At 38.9% G+C, this 13469-nt stretch overlaps 1 protein-coding gene across 6 annotated transcripts in view; it reads left to right on the top strand.

Annotated features, from left to right (window-relative positions):
- Nucleotides 1-13469, top strand: part of RBMS3 (RNA binding motif single stranded interacting protein 3) — a gene marked incomplete at both ends in the record, with an annotated part of 717356 nt that overhangs the window by 314037 nt on the left and 389850 nt on the right. The gene's annotated exons all lie outside the window — the stretch shown is intronic.

The following is a 13469-nucleotide window of genomic DNA, read 5'->3' as shown; positions in this document are numbered from 1 at the left end:
AGGGAAAGAAATCATAAAGATCAGAGCAGAAATAAATGAAATAGAAACAAAGAAAACAATAGCAAAGATCAATAAAACTAAAAGATGGTTATTTGAGTAGATAAGCGAAATTGATAAACCTGTAGCCAGACTCATCAAGAAAAAGAGGGAAAGGACTCAAGTCAATAAAATTAGAAATGAAAAAGGAGAAGTTGCAACACACACCGCAGAAATACAAAGCATCCTAAGAGACTACTACAAGCAACTATATGCCAATAAAATGGACAACCTGGAAGAAATGGACAAATTCTTAGAAAGGTATAACCTTCCAAGACTGAACCAGGAAGAAATAGAAAATATGAACAGACCAATCACAAGTAATGAAGTTGAAACTATGATTTAAAATCTTCGAACAAACAAAAGTCCAAGGCCAGATGGCTTCACGGGTGAATTCTATCAAACATTTAGAGAAGAGCTAACACCAATCCTTCTCAAACTCTTCCAAAAAATTGCAGAGAAAGGAACACTCCCAAACTCATTCTGTGAGGCCACCATCACCCTGATACCAAAACCAGACAAAGATACTACAAAAAAAGAAAATTACAGACCAATATCACTGATGAATATAGATGCAAAAATCCTCAACAAAATACTAACAAGAGAATCCAACAACACAGTAAAAGGATCATACACTGTGATCAAGTGGGATTTATCCCAGGGATGCAAGGATTCTTCAGTATACCCAAATCAATCAATGTGATACACCATATTAACAAACTGAAGAAGAAAAACCATATGATCATGTCAATTGATGCAGAAAAAGCTTTTGACAAAATTCAACACCCATTTATGATAACGACTCTGTAGAAAGTGGACATAGAGGGAACCTACCTCAACATAATAAAGGCCATATATGACAAACCCACAGCACCATCATTCACAATGGTGAAAAACTGAAAGCATTTCCTCTAAGATCAGGAACGAGACAAGGATGTCCACTCTCCCCACTATTATTCAACATAGTTTTGGAAGTCCTAGCCACGGCAATCAAAGAAGAAAAAGAAATAAGAGGAATCCAAATTGTAAAAGAAAAAGTTAAAGTGTCACTGTTTGCAGATGACATGATACTATACATAGAGAGTCCTAAAGATGCCCCCAGAAAACTACTAGAACTAATCAATGAATTTGGTAAAGTTGCAGGATACAAAATTAATGCACAGAAATCTCTTGCATTCCTATGCACTAACAACAAAATATCAGAAAGAGAAGTTAAGGAAACAATCCCATTCATCATTGCAACAAAAAGAATAAAATACTTAGGAATAAACCTACCTAAGTAGGTAAAAGGCCTGTACTCAGAAAAGTATAAGACACTGATGAAAGAAACCAAAGATGACACAAACACATGGAGAGATATACCATGTTCTTGGGTTGGAAGAATCAGTACCGTGAAAATTACTATTCTACGCAAAGCAATCTATAGATTCAGTGCAATCCCTATCAAATTACCAATGGCATTTTTTCACAGAAGTAGAACAAAACATCTTAAAATTTGTATGGAGACAGAAAAGACCCTGAATAACCAAAGCAATCTTGAGGGGAAAAAATGGAGCTGGAGGAATCAGACTCCCTGACTTTAGACTATACTACAAAGCTACAGTAATCAAGACAATATGATACTGGCACAAAAACAGAAATATAGATCAATGGAACAGGGTAGAAAGCCAAGAGATAAACCTACGCACCTATGGTCAACTAATCTAGGACAAAGGAGGCAAGGATATACAATGGAGAAAAGACAGTCTCTTCAATAAGTGGTGCTGGGAAAACTGGACAGCTACATGTAAAAGAATGAAATTAGAATGAAATCCCTAACACCATACACAAAAATAAACTCAAAATGGATTAAAGACCTAAATGTAAGACTGGACACTATAAAACTCTTAAGGGAAAACATAGGAAGAACACTCTTTGACATACAACACATCAAAATCTTTTGACCCACCTCCTAGAGTAATGGAAGTAAAAACAAAAATAAACAAATGGGACCTAATGAAACTTAATAGCTTTTGCACAGCAAAGGAAACTCTAAACAAGATGAAAAGACAACACTCAGAATGGGAGAAAATATTTGCAGGCAAATCAACGGACAAAGGATTAATCTCCAAAATATGTAAACAGCTCATGCAGCTCAATATTAAAAAACAACCTAATCAAAAAAGGGCAGAAGGGGCTTCCCTGGTGGCACAGTGGTTGAGAGCCTGCCTGCTGATGCAGGGGACACGGGTTCGAGCCCTGGTCTGGGAGGATCCCACATGCCGCAGAGCGGCTGGGCCCGTGAGCCACAACTACTGAGCCTGCGTGTCTGGAGCCCGTGCTCCGCGACAAGAAAGGCCGCGATAGAGGCCCGCACACCACGATGAAGAGTGGCCCCTGCTTGCCACAACTAGAGAAAGCCCTCACACAGAAACGAAGACCCAACGCAGCAAAAAAATAAATTAATAAACTCCTACCCCCAACATTAAAAAAAATGACCTTCTTTGAAAAAAAAAAAAAAAAAAGGGCAGAAGACCTAAATAGACATTTCTCCAAAGAAGACATACAGATGGCCAAGAGGCACATGAAAAGCTGCTCAACATCACTAATTATTAGAGAAATCCAAGTGAAAACTACAATGATGTATCACCTCACACCAGTTAGAATGGGCATCATCAGAAAATCTATAAACAACAAAGCTGGAGAGGGTGTGGAGAAAAGGGAACCCTCTTGCACTGTTGGTGGCAATGTAAATTGATACAGCCACTATGGAGAACAGTATGGAGGTTCCTTTAAAAACTAAAAATAGAATTAGCATATGACCCATCAATCCCACTACTGGGCATATATCCAGAGAAAAGCATAACTCAAAAAGACACATGCACCCGAACATTCATTGCAGCACTATTTACAATAGCCAGGTAATGGAAGCAACCTAAATGTCCATTGGTGAATGGATAAAGAAGAAGTGGTACATATATATAATGGAATATTACTCAGCCATAAAAAGGAACGAAACTGGGTCATTTGTAGAGACCTGCATGTACCTAGAGACTGTCATACAAAGTGATGTATGTCAGAAAGTGACAAACAAATATCATATATTAGCATATATGTGGAATCTAGAAAAATGGTACAGATGAACTGGTTTGCAAGGCAGAAATAGAGACATAGATGAAGAGAACAAATGTATGGACCCAAAGGGGGGAAAGGGGGTGGTGGTGGTGGGATGAATTAGGAGATTGGGATTGACATATATACAGTAATATGTATAATATAGGTAACTAATAAGAACCTGCTATATAAAATAAATAAATAAATAAATAAAGGAAACCTCTCATGGGAGGCCACTCTGGGTTCCGCTTGTAGAGCCACTTCCCTAGTGATCCAGGTCCTGATCCTACTTAGGACCATTTTATATCCTAGTCACTGTCCCCTAAATTGCATCTCAACCCACATCTTCTAGGATCATGAAATCCTAGTTTCTCTAGACAACCAGGATTCTTCAAGCAGGCTCTGCCTGTAAGAGGAAAGACCTCAGCTGTAAGTCATGGATCACCAGCTATCAGAGGGACTCAAAAGAGTTGGTGCAATCAGCTACTGTACCAATTTACAAATTACGGTCAAATTACCTTGGGAAAAACATGTCTTTGATTGTTGAAAAAGATTACACGTTCAACTTATAAATGAATGTGCAGTCATGAGTATAATGGCATGACTATTCAAACTCTTGGCATCCTTTCTGAACCACAGAGCTGTAATTTTGCCTCGTAAGATCCTGATATATTTCCAAAATTCCTTTGAGATAGATCCAACTTAATTGCAATGAGAAAGAAAACGTGCTTCCAGTCCCTATATTTCAGGAGGGTATCGTTTGAATTTGATTTGACTGGTTTCTGATATCTTTGGTTTGTAATGTCTAAGGGTCTTTCTTTGAAACATCTTTGAAAGAATCAAAAAACTTAAGAAAAACCACTCTCTAAAGTCTAGGAGGCTTTGAAAGTATTGCCTATTACTATTTTATTAATTTAAAAAATCTTTCAAAATATTGGAATAAAATCAGTTTTGCAAAGTAGGAAACATTTGGCTAAGGCATAATGTAGAGCTCAGAAATCTTTAAGAAAGAGTTGGTCAGTTGGGATGCTGAAAATAAGATATTAATGGTATTTTAGAGATCCACATTTATCGACCAGGAAATGTAGCCACATGTGTTATTAAGAGAAAAAAAACACATAATAATGTGTGCATAAAGTGGCACCATTTTGGTTAAAAATAAAGGAAAAAATAAGGTAACAATTTACTTAGCTTTAGGAGGTGGCACCATGGCTAATTTTTCTCTATATCAACTGAAATTTCCAATAAAATTGTATGACTTTTAAAACTAAAAAAAAACAACACTCCTATTTATTTTTAGGGGAAAATGGACAATTGTGGAGCCATTTACAAAATCTTACAAATGTTTTTCATTTCATGATTTTTAATAGCAGAAATTATTTTATTTCTCTATAAATCCCTAAGTGCTTCTAATACATACAAAAGTAAGAGCTCAAGAATTAGTTCTAGTTGTTTTTTCAAGTTAGAACACAGACGGATTCATTGGACAATTTCTTGGGAAGTTGGACCAGAGCATTAAGGTCTAGGTAGAAAAGAAATTTCATTTCATTGAATAATGTTTTGTTTGGCATGATTTTTATACTTTATTTTTAATCTTTTTAATCACATGCATGTGTTATTTTCAATTGCCTACGTGTACACTTAAGTTTCTTTGTTTTCTAGATTCTAATACAAAACTAGAATTGTATTTGGTATATCAGGTGGGTTGGAGAGCAGTAATTTAGGGTCCAAGAGGATGTCAAAGCCACCACTTATAGTGACATAGACAGTACTTGTGGACATTTATTTTAAATATTTGGAATTTGGCATATAAATACATGACTGAAGACTGTTTCCAGTAAAACATGGGTATATGTTAGGAAATGCATGACTTATTAGACAGAAGCTCCCCGAGGGTTTCAAAGTGAGTTTTGTCAAAGATTTGGAAGTAGGAAATCATGGATGGAACCCTTTCCCAGGAAAATAATGGTGTTCTAAGGGACCCAGGGCTTGGTACAGAAATAAGAGATGGATTGACAAGTCTGTGGAGGGACTAGCTAGATTGTAGACTGTAACAAAAACGAAGGCACACAGGTGCATGCCTCTTCATAGGGTTACCTGTATGTAGGATTCACTTTCTCTTCCTTCCTTCTTGCAGTGAGCTGCTTAATGCATCCTTCTGGGTGGTTACCTAGTTGCACTACAGTGTCCATCCTCTAAAGGTGAATGTGCCATAGGGCAGGAGATGTCTCTGCTGTAGAAGGATGTGTAAGACTACAAACAAGCTTTCCAGGCCGTTGGCTGGAGGCATTGAGTGAGTGTGGATTAAAGTACTTGGGGTGGGGGGGAAGGGGAGATTGTTCTTCCATTGATCCTCACACACTGAGGCCATCAACTCTGCTCTTCTGATGGAGGAATAGTTTACAGTTCTACCTGCCTGTAAGGCCAGAGCAAAGAGAGGGGGGGAAAGATGGGCACCCAGGAATAAAACCATAGTTTTGCCTACTGTGGGCTAGGATTGCAGAGCTGTAATTAGAGTATTCAGTTACAGCTTGCTTCCATCATACTTACAGACTCAGTGGAATTGTTTTATCAATACCCTGGCCTGCTCCTGCGGCCACAATGCATTATACACTTACACATCCCACTGCTGTTGATGGCAGAGACACTTAGGACCAAAGGTTCACATGAGACATATATTTTATATGTGTCCTTGAACAAAGGAAAGGAAAACTTTGCAAGATGATTCACAGAGGTTAATCTATCCATTTACAGCCAAGCAGACTGCTCCCTTAATCTCTACAATATTATAATAAAATCATGGCTGGTTTAGTCGAAAACCTTGACAAATCAGTGAGTTTCTTTAATCTCAGTAAAGCATAATGATCTCTCTAAGCCCATTAAATAATGATCCTGATCCTAATTTTGACTTTATTCTGTAGAAAGAAGCAATTTCTCTCATTTAAAAATCATTTGAATGGGGTGACAAGGGAAGTGAGTTTTGGGTTTTGAATTTGTGTTTGGTTTAATAAGACTCTCTGTGTACCATAACTGGAATAAGAAGTGTCCCATTTTCAAGCGGCATGCCACTAAGTATGTTGCTCCCTAAATTCGTCGTGTCTTTTGTAATTGTCTTATTCTGTAGGGAAATGCCACTTGGGACCTAATTTCTTTTCCCTAGTCCTCACTTTTGTCATTTGCTCTCAAAGTGTACTGAGTTTGCCCCCACCTGGAAGAAATATTTGCTATCTTAGAACACTAGCACTTTCTTTTCATCTTTCATGTGATACTAATTCCTCCCTATATTTTGTATTTAACTTAATGTGTTTCTATTATGCACAAAAACAGGAAAACAGAAACATTGACTAATGCACACATAAATGTAGAATGTGGATAGTTTTACCATCATGCTGCTCAATGAGAAGGGACCTGACTCAGGTACTCAGCTCTGATGAGCAGAGCTGTGCACACAAAGCCATGCATATTATACTCAGTGAAAACATGCCATTTTGCATATGCTCACTGATGTAACCCCATGCATAAGAGGACCTTCCACTATATTTAAATGTCTTTATCTATCCTACTAGACCATGAACTCCCTGACAGGAAGGGCCATGTCAGAGTATCTTGGTTTTCCCTGCAGCATTGAACACACTATCTTCTCTGCACATAGTAGATGTTTAGTAAATTAAGTAATAGTAATATATACCACATCATCTTTATACAATGGACTATTACTCAGCCATAAAAAAAGAATGAAATAATGCCATTGGCAGCAACATGGATGGACCTAGAGATGATCATACTAAGTGAAGAAAGAGAAAGACAAATGTCATATGATATCACTTATATGTGGAATCTAAAAAAATGATACAAATGAACTTATTTACAAAAGAGAAACAGACTCACAGACATAGAAAACAAACTTATAGTTACCAAAGGAGAAAGGGATGGAAGAGGGATAAATTAGGAGTTTGGGATTAACAGATACAAACTACTATATATAAAATAGGTAAACAACAAGGACCTACTGTATAGCACAGGGAACTATATTCAGTATTCTGTAATAAATTATAAAGGTATATATATATATTCAGAATATATGTATTCTTAATTACTTTGTTGTACACCTGAGACTAACATAACATTGTAAATCAACTATATTTCAATTTAAAAATAATAAAAATTTAAAAATAAAAAATAAAATTAAGATTAAATAATAATATTAGGAAAGTCACATCATGGTTCAAAAGTGTCCCATATAACAGGTCAATTCTATTCCCAAGACTGATGTCTTATTTTAGTGTTCCTGGCACTAGAATATCAGAATGTTTAAGTAATTAAGCTCAGAAGTCAGGGGAAGGGAATGAAGCAATCTGTTTCCTGTATGGTGGACCCTGTTACCCACCTTATTTGCCTCCGTTTGCTAAGTGTCTGAAGGCTTCAGCCCTTTGCATAAGTACAGACACTGTTCTTTTCTGTATAAAACGGTTCCATCCTTTTTCCAAAGATGCTTCAAAGTGGAGGTCATTTCAGATTTTAATGGTTTGGATTCTTTTCCTCAAAATGAGCACTCTTGTCTTTGGCCTCTGCATTCTAGCAGGATTTGTCTTTTGCCTTTTTTGTTGTTTTTTTTTTCCACCCATGTAAGTTAGGCTGTAGGGCTATTGCATTGTAGCATCCTTGCTTCATTGTAATGGTCAGTCACAGGACATCAGTGCGAAAGGGAATACTGAAGAAATGATTGGGTTTCCTTGTTAGTTTGGTTTTACAAGCATACATGTAGCAAAGAATTTATCAGTGCTGTCCTTCAACTACCTCCTTTGATCAACATAATGCAGAGAACTAGGAAATCCAATAATAAGCGCAGACATTTGGCAGTCATTCAGCAGTTTAGGGATGTACAAAAAAATCGAAATACAGATGCCTGGAGGCAGCCTTGAGTCCAGCAGACTTCCAGGAAGCCTGCAAATCACTCTTTCCTTCCTGCAGGCCACCTTCTGTCCGTGCTCTGAGCTCAGATGACAGCCGCAGAATATTCTTAAGCCTAAGTAGAAAGAGGGGGGATTTATGGAAGGGCGATTCTTAAACATCTTCAGCTGTTAAATTGGAGTGGAACTTCAGTGGAACCTGTGATTCCTAGACAAAGTGTTCACTTCTGTTTAAAAATCGTATTTGACTCACATCTGGATTGTCTTTGAAAGAAGTTGGGTGTTAACATCAAGCCATCTGTGTTTCAAGTGGGCTTTTATGACAGTCATTCTGCAGAAATATGAAATGTCGTGTGAGATTACACTCTGAGAGCTAATCTCACTCGGCTCATGCCACCACACATCTGAACCAGGAATTCTGGTTTGTATCATTTCCCCCACATAAAGAACCATCCAAAGTTGGTAAATATGTAAGCAGTTTACATAGAGAATTTAAGGATCCAGCTGCAACACAGAAGTATAAAATTAACTGTTAAAGATGATGCCAAAGGGGAAATGTGGGGGAGGGATAAATTAGGCATTTGGGATTAACCTACACACACTAATATATATAAAGTAGATAACCAACAAGGACCTACTGTATAGCACGGGGAACTCTACTCAATATTCTGTAATAACCTATATGGGAAAAGAATCTGAAAGAAAATGGGTATACGTATATGTATAACTGAATCACTTTGCTATACACCTGAAACTAACACAACATTGTAAATCAACTATACTCCAATGTAAAATAAAAATTAAATGTAAAAAAAGATGATAAAGAGACTTTTAGCAAAATCCAAATGAATTGTCACACAGGGGTCCAGCTGAATGGCAAAGGTCACAGAGAAGCTGCCTACAGATAACACTGAAGAAAACAAAAACAAAACGCTCTGGCAGTACCATTGTTGGTAGAACTCTGTCATAATTTCTTAATATATACATTTTTTCTTCTTTTTATAAAGTCACCAGGCTTGTAGTGCAATAAAAATAACAAAACTTTAAATTAACACACCAAGTTTAAAGCATTTCAGGAAAGTATTGATTAGCTCTGCGAATGGAGTGAGTGCGTTTGGCGAATGACCTAATTAGCATGGAGATGGCTCTTTCTTGCTGCTCTCTGCTTCCCGCTAATTGCAGAACTGCTGGCCTTATCCCCCTGACAAGGAAGGAAAACAAGGACTGGGGTGTGTGGAGAAAACAGTGACATTCAGTTTTCATTCATTTGAACCTGCTGCCAAACTTAATTATGTAATTGAGGCAGACCAATGGCCTTTCAGTCACTCGGGCTGGTGTTTCCAATGGGTCCCATTTTATGGAGGATTTTAGCAGTTACCATAAAGGATTATTAGCTGGAGCTGAACTAATCTCCCTACCCTGCCTCTCACCAGCTGTAGGTACAGAGGTTTCTCTTCCCAGGCTTGATGATTTGTAGTTAAGGAAAGCAAATTGAAACCAAATTGGAGTTGCTTTATTCCTTCGTAAAGGCATCATTATTCTCTCGGGGCAGCTTCGTATTTAATTTTGTTCCTTTCTGATTGCGATGTAGTATATGCTGTCACATAAAAGTCAAGAATACAATGTTTATCCAGAATTGTGGTGTTTTGTGGGGGGGGGCGGTGCTTGAGACATTTTACCTCTGCTTGTTCATTTTAATTGGTGAAAGTTTGTATGAAAAACACAGAACCCAGTGAAACGTTGATTCTTTATTTATAACTTTGCTTCCCAGGAGCCTTCAGGAGAGGAGATATTTTGTACTTAGGTATTTTGTACTTAGATATTTTGTATACTCTCCTTGCTGGCATGATGGCTCTTTGGAAAGACACTCTTCTTGAAGTTCACCCATAACTTCCCCAATTCAGGCAAGGCTCAGGGTGTCTCCTGCCCTCACAAGGATTTCTTCTGTTTGGATTGGAGTTCAGCCCTGGAGAACAGCATCTTGATTTTGTAATATCCTGTGTGATGTGTGTAGTGGAAAAAATGGAGGAAGCCACACTGTGATAGAGGCCGAGAGTCATGAAATCCTTGGTGGCGTCACTGGGTGGCAACGTGGCTAAGCCAGAACCGTGGTTGCTTGGCATTTATATTGTTCTTTAGAGTCAAAATGTATTAACAGACATTTTTATTAGTTAATCTCCACTGTAGTCCCATGAAGTAACTTAGCATCTTTTAAACATGGTTTCAATTAATTTCGACAAATGTTTATTAAGCTCAGGCTATGTCCCAGAAACAAAGATATACAAAGAAATAACACCTGGTAATCGAGACTGCTCTTTTTTTCTTCCTTCCAGTTACAATGGGCAAAGGGCAAAGTCCCTCTTTTAGCAAAGGACAGCACTTCATTCATGTTCTAGAACCCCTCACACTTCCACTTTCTCAGGAACATTGCCCTATAAATTATCCCCTTATCTGCCTGAAGCTTTAATCTCTTGACTTCTGCTTGATCTTTCTTATCAACATTCAAAAGTGCCAAGAACAGCATCTATCTCATAGTAGGGGCAACAAATAAATATTTGTTGAATAACTTGAAAGAATATTCAGCAGTACTGTACCCTGGCTTCACACTGAAACCAGCCGGGGAATAGACACACACGTGTGTGTGCAAACACCTTGGCCACATTCCCAAAGACACTGATTTCATTTTCCTGGGGGTGAGAAATGAACATTGGTCATTTTTTTAGCTCCCAAAGTGCATCTAGCATGCAGCTAACATTGAAAACCATAGCATCTCCTATCTTACAACCAACAAACACAAATAGCTCCTTTGACCTCATATCCCCCTTGAGCTAAAGCTGGCTATTAATTCTCCTTCCCAGCAGCATAATGGCAAAGAAGACTGTAAACACTCTCTTTACCTCCCTTAGTCTTGCTCTTCAACTACTCAAGCAGACTTCAGTCGCCTCCGCTGGCCTGTAGCCAAGCTTAAAAAGAAGTCCATGATATACACTACTGTATATAAAATAAACAGCAAAGACCTATCTCTAGCACAGGGAAATATACATTACAGTGTCTTGTAATGGCCTATAATGGAAAAGAATCTGAAGCTGTACACCTGAAACTAACACAATATTATAAATCAACTCTAGTTAAATAAAGAAGTCCACGCTCCTAAAACATTGGGTCTCTCAAGCTCCCATCTTGCTCTCACTCAATGGCATTGGACACCGTCAGTCTCTCTCTCCTGCTTGGGAAGCTTTCTTACCTTGGCTATGAGACATCTTATTCCCTTTGTATTTCCTTCTTTCCCTCGGATTCTCCTTCAGCCTCCTTTGCAATCTCATTTTCCTATCTGACACTTCAGTGGTGAAGTTCAGGCTCCAACCCTGGACTCTTTGCTTCTACTTACACCAGGCACTTTTGTCTTTTTCTGTTTCTGTAAATCATGCTGTTGATCTCCTAGTTTACATTTCCAATCTTATTCCCTTTTCTGAGCACCGGCCTAATATATCCAGCTGCTATTTGACATTTTTACTTAGATGTCTCACAGGCATTTGTGGCTCACCAGGCCTCAAACCAATATTTTAATTTTCCCTCTCCCCTGTTTGTTCCTCCTCCCAGCTCCCCATTTCTGTAGATCACATCTCCACCCACCCCATTGGCTTATGCTGAAAAAGCAGTAGTAGGGGCTTCCCTGGTAGCGCAGTGGTTGAGAGTCCGCCTGCTGATGCAGGGGACACGGGTTCGTGCCCTGGTCCGGGAAGATCCCACATGCCACGGAGAGGCTGCGCCCGTGGGCCATGGCCGCTGAGCCTATGCGTCTGGAGCCTGTGCTCCGCAACGGGAGAGGCCACAATAGTGAGAGGCCTGCGTACCGCAAAAAAAAAAAAAAAAAGCAGTAGTAATCCTTGTCGCCTGTATCTCCCCTACTCCCACCCAGTCCATCCATCACTGGGTCCTGTTAATTCTGCCTCCAGAATGTAACTCAGACCATCCATTGCATCCTGTCCATTTCATGGCCAGCTGTCATTTGTCCAGATTGCTGTAATAGCCCCTAAGTTATCTCCCTGATTCCACTCTTGCTACCTGCCTCCCCCAAAACCAATACCATCTTTAAGACAAGCCAGCTAGAGTGATATTTTAAGAAATGCAGGTCATCCCATGCCACTGCTTCCTTAAAACCTTCAGTAATGAACAATCAATCATCAGATTCTGTGGTATATGATCTCATTTACTCTCAGGGAAGGCATACCAATTTGTAATTACAGATTTATTTGTATGGTTATTTGCTTTATGTCCATCTCCCAACTCAACTATAAGCTGCATAAGGGTGGGAACGGGGGTTTTTTTGTTGTTGTTTTCACTACTCTATACCCTGTACCTGGCAAAATGCCTGACATAGAATTTCCTTACTGAATGAAAGAATGAGCCTGCAAACACATGAGGAAGACTGACCAAAGCATGAGGTGGGAGGGGTGCCTTGTCAAACCTCATGTAGCCCGTTCTGCTGAGAACTCAACCACTCCATGAATAAGGGTACTGACTGAATGAGCTAGGTTGAATTCTTTTATGGGATTGTTTTATTTCATGTGCTAACCTCCGAGTCTAAGGAATTTTCAAGAATTGTGTCCTCTCTCTGGTGGGTTTCAGGGGCTTCTAGAAATAGTTTGCAAAGTAAGATTATAAAGCAGTTCATAGTACAGTATATTTGGAAAGGGCCTGTGTGGACTTTGCTTCACATCCTGGCTCTACTGATTAAGCAGCTCGTGATTTGGGAGCAGTCTTGTCACCTGGCTTAAGCTTCAGTTTCTCTGTGTGTATACGTGAACAGGCATGAGGACAGTAGTACATGTATTATTATCATTTCATCAGGTGTCAACACATCACCCACTCAGGGCAGTTGCTGGAACATAGGAGATAAAGTCTGCATTTTAGTTTTATCTTCCTCTCCCTCTAACTCTACTTCTTGACTTATTTTGTTCTTTTTCCTTGTTTTCTTTCTGCTTTTTCCCTCATCTTACTCATCTTAGTGGGTGCTAATACTCATATTAGTCACATAGTTTGAATTTTGTGGGAAGAAAGGAATTAGCAATACTGACAGAGCAGGCTTCCTTTTGGATTCGAAATACAAACTTCCCAGCTTCTCTGCCCAGCTTTTCAAGAGCATTTGATGGTACACTGATGTGTAACAAGTTCATTTTAGGTTAACATGCTGGGAGGGAGAAAAAGAAGAAGAGATTCAAGGGGAGAAAATTAAAAAGTTAATTACAAGAAACAACTTGGTAATTGAATTCCCTTTCACTTTTTCGTTATTTTAGTAGGGGTGGGGCATGGTCACAGTGCATGGTTAGTAGGTTTGCCTTAGCAGTTCCCCTCAAAACTTCTAAATGAGAAAAATACTGGAATACAGAGCAAATCCCTGCCTGACAGCTGAGGAGAGGAGCAGGATAC

Source organism: Hyperoodon ampullatus (assembly GCF_949752795.1).
Source record: "Hyperoodon ampullatus genome assembly, chromosome: 10".
Classification (NCBI taxonomy): Eukaryota; Metazoa; Chordata; class Mammalia; order Artiodactyla; family Ziphiidae; genus Hyperoodon; species Hyperoodon ampullatus.
The sequence above is the reverse complement of the archived record's forward strand: the minus strand, read 5'-3'. Positions and strand labels throughout refer to the sequence as shown.